The sequence below is a fragment of the Gossypium hirsutum genome, chromosome A12 (genome assembly GCF_007990345.1).
Source record: "Gossypium hirsutum isolate 1008001.06 chromosome A12, Gossypium_hirsutum_v2.1, whole genome shotgun sequence".
NCBI lineage: Eukaryota > Viridiplantae > Streptophyta > Magnoliopsida > Malvales > Malvaceae > Gossypium > Gossypium hirsutum.
The window spans coordinates 97,650,856-97,655,364 of NC_053435.1; positions in this window are offsets into that span (position 1 = coordinate 97,650,856).

Genomic DNA, 4,509 nt, shown 5'->3' on the forward strand with positions numbered 1-4,509 from the left:
CATTCAAACTATGTCTTATTTCTTGTCTATTTATTACGATTATCCCCCTATATTTTGAGATGTGACATGATTAGTCACTTGCTCAGGATTTTGATAAGTCACACAATTAATATCACAAATAAATAAACATATAAAAAGATTTAGGATAAATTCAACTTAAGTTTAATTTGATGTATTCAAAGTCTTCCTGTAGATCATCTAGCATACGAAATCTTATTCTTTTTAAGAATTTTTTTTAACTATTTGTTTAAGTTTTCAACTACAAATACAATTATAATCATAGTCACTATAGTCTACATAACTACAATCCACCAAAATATATTTGGAGTCCAATATAATAAAGCCTGCATTGAAATAAATTTAAGAACGATGAGACGCAAACTTAAAATTTTTAAAAATATAAAACTTTTCTATTACCATTAAGTTAATTTTTTATTGACAAACAAATTCTCAATAACTAAATCCACATAATATAAATATTCTTTTTACAAGTATATAATTATATTTGAATGAAAAAAGAGATAAAAGATTTAAACTTCAAACCTACACAAATTTATCACTTAATTAGTGAGGTTATTAATTTCAATTCAATTTAAATACTACATGCGTATCAATGGTATCTAAGGATCAATTTATTAAAACATCAATCGTTTATCAACTTACAGAAAGAAATAAAAAAAAAGGTGCAACACTAATTAATTTTACAACATGATATGTTGATCCTTCTCACGCACATAGATTATACGTACTGGGTTATGTAAAACACATTATGTAGCAACATAAAAATTTCACTTTCTTTTGCTTTCGGTCACTAATTAAGGCGATTATTTGAAAATTTAAAAACTGACTTTCGATTTTATTAAAAAAGGGAGTCGCCACCGATCTTTTTTTCTAGGTGTGACCGGACACCTAATAAATCATCTTTTTTAGAAAAGAAAACTTATTCTTGTACAAAAATGAAGGTCGAATTTAGGCCTACGTCAAAAGCCAGAGTAAAGTTGGGTTCGGGAATTGGTTACGCGTGAGGAAGGTGTTAGCACCCTCGCGACGCCCAAAATTGGTATCTTATTAAACATGTGTTGTCTTAATTTTCAAAAATGCGAGTTCAATGTGACATTTAATCATGATCCGATCAAAACACGAGAATTTTTATAATTTCGATTTCTTTTGAAAAGGACGTTCCGATTTTAACACAAGCCGATTGACATTCACCCAACATAGCGATGAAATTCACGATTTAATGTTAAATCGGCGCGTTGCCTTTTTTATTGAAATAAAAAAATGAATAAGAATAAAAGAAAATAACTAATATCGATGTCGAAATAAGATGTGATCTGATTGGGGGACCGAAACAGCAATTATTCCTTCCCATCAAAACGCAGTATATTAGCGGGGACTAAATTGAAAATTACGACAAACTTCGAGGTCAAATTAAAAATAAAAATAACTTAATTGCAAAGTAATAGAAAAAAATCAGAAAGGCTAAAAGCATAATTAGCCCTTTCGTTAAAAAAAACACGTGGATCCTAGGAGGGTCGGGTCGGGTCAATCCAGTCCAAGTCAAAACGACGTCGTTTTGGGGTCTAATGGCCAACCCCAAAACGACGTCGTTTTGGGGGGCTATAAAAGGCCCATTTTCTTTAAAAAAAAATCATTTTTGCACTTGAAAGTAGAAAGAAAAGAGAGGGAGAGGGTGGGTGATTTCCAGCCTTGTGGTCGCCGGACTACCGTCGGCGGCAGCCGGACCTAAAAAATAAACTTTTTCGGTAATTCTAAAATGGGTAAGCTTCCTTCTTTTATTTTTACTTTCGTATAAAAAAATAAAATAAAATTGAAAGGAAAACAATAAACAAGCAAAGAACTTAAAATGAGAATAGACAAGGAAACCTCTTTTGCTCTGATCTTCGATTAATCTCCAAAAAAGAACCAGCCCTTTACAATAGTTTTGAATGGCTTTTATAGCCAAATTTTACAACTCTTCTGCTTTTCCTTGATTAATCTCTAAAAATCTCTCCAAAAACCCTTTCTTCAAAAATCCTCTCCAAAAAAACTAGCTTCTTAAAAAAAACTCTCTTATTTCCAAAAACTAACCTCCCAAAAAACTCCTCCTTTACAATAGTTTTGAATGGCTTTTATAGCCAAATTTTACAACTGATTGCCCTTTTTTTTGCAGGCCAGTGGGGTGATGGAGTTGGTAGAGTAGGTTAGTGGGGTGGTTTAGTGGGGTGTTGGAGTTAGTGGGGTGATTTAGTGGGGTAGTTGTGATTTAGTGGTCGGTTTAGTGGGGTGTTGGAGTTAGTGGGGTGATTTAGTGGGGTGGTTGTGATTTAGTGGGGTGTTGGAGTTAGTGGGGCGGTTTGGGTATGTTTTAAGTTTTATTTTATTTGTAATGGCTTATTTTTGTAAAAGTCCCGGGCTAATTTGGGCTTGTACAGCTGCCCCTCTTTGCTTATTGTCGTACAACGGGAATAGAGCAAAGACTTTCAAGGAAGACCAAATTTGCCCGGTCTTGCTGAGTCTTGACTTACTTTGGAGCTATTCTTTTCCAAGTAGTCTCGTTCTAATCCACTGCATATTGTAGCTTTGGTTCAATCCATCGCGACTTCAGAACTATGACTTGTAGCTTCAATCTACTCGTATCTTCAAGGATATAAAACTCATTGTGATCTGTTCTTCTGCTGTATCTTCAGGAGGACAGGATCTGCAACTTCAATGCGCTCCACTGCAACTTTGATCAGCTCCATTGTAACTTCAAGGCTCTGCTACAACTTCAGGGGGATAAGACTTGTAACTTCAACCTGCTTCACTGCAACTTCAAGGAGGCAAAATCTGTGTCTTCGATTAATTCTAGTCTTTATTCTTTACTCGGCATGTGATCCTGAGCTCAACTCATTTCTCGCAATATGAATTGACTCTTTAAAATTAGACATTAAAAACAGAAATTGAAAATAGCTCAGCACGTGAGCCAAGGCTCAACTCACTTCTTGCAATATGAGTTGATTTTTAAAAAAAAATTTGTAAAATAGATTTTGAAAATACCTCGGTATGTGACCCGGGGCTCAACTCACCTCTCGTAATATGAGTTGATTTTTGCAAAGCATAAATTGAAAAAAAAACATCAATTGAAAATACCTCGGCGTGTGACCTGAGGCTCAACTCACCTCTCGCAATATGAGTTGATTTTTTTGACAAACATAAATTGAAAAAAAAGAAATTGAAAATACCTCAGCGTGTCCTCTGAACTCACCTCTCGCAATATGAGTTGATTTTTTTGGAAAAACATAATTTGAAAAACATAATTTGAAATTACCTCAGCGTATGAGTCAAGGCTCAACTCACCACTCGCAATATGAGCTATTTTTTTTTGAAACACAGAAATTGAATAACAGAAATGGAAAACACCTCAGTGTCTTGAGGTTCAACTCACCTCTCGCAATATGAGTTGATTTTTTTTTGAAAGACAGAAATTGGAAATACCTCAACGTGTCTTGAGGCTCAACTCACCTCTCGCAATATGAGTTGATTTTTGACAAACATTGAAATTACCTCAGCGTGTCCTGAGGCTCAACTCACCTCTCGCAATATGAGTTGATTTTTTGATGATAAATTGAAAATACCTCAATGTAACTTGAGGCTCAACTCACCTCTCGTAATATGAGTTGATTTTTGAAAAATAAATTAAAACACAAAAATTGACAATACCTCAGCGTGCCCCGAGGCTCAACTCACCTCTCGCAATATGAGTTGATTTTTGAAAAATAGAAATTGAAAATACCTCAGCGTGTCCCGAGGCTCAACTCACCTCTCACAATATGAGTTGATTTTGACGAACAGAAATTGAAAAATAGAAATTGAAAATACCTCAGCGTGTCCTGAGGCTCAACTCACCTCTCGCAATATGGTTGGTTTTTGAAAAATAATTTAAAAAACAGATTTTGAAAATACCTCGACATGTAACCCGAGGCTCAACTCACCTCTTGCAATATGAGTTGATTTTTTTGAAACATAGATCGAAAATACCTTAGCATGACCTAAGGCTCAACTCACCTCTCGCAATATGAGTTGATTTTTTGAAAACATGAATTGAAAAACAGAAATTGAAAATACCTCAGCACGTGAGCCGAGGCTCAACTCACCTCTCACAATATGACTTGATTTTTTTTGAAAGACAGAAATTGAAAATACCTCAACGTGTCTTGAGGCTCAACTCACCTCTCGCAATATGAGTTGATTTTTTTAATTTTTTTTTGAAAGACAGAAATTGAAAATACCTCAACGTGTCTTGAGGCTCAACTCACCTCTCGCAATATGAGTTGATTTTTAAAAAAAACAGAAATTAAAATTACCTCAGCTGTCCTGAGGCTCAACTCACCTCTCACAATGTGAGCAGAAATTGAAAATACCTCAACGTGTCTTGAGGCTCAACTCACCTCTCGCAATATAAGTTGATTTTTTTGATGATAAATTGAAAATACCTCAATATGACTTAAGGCTCAACTCACCTCTCGC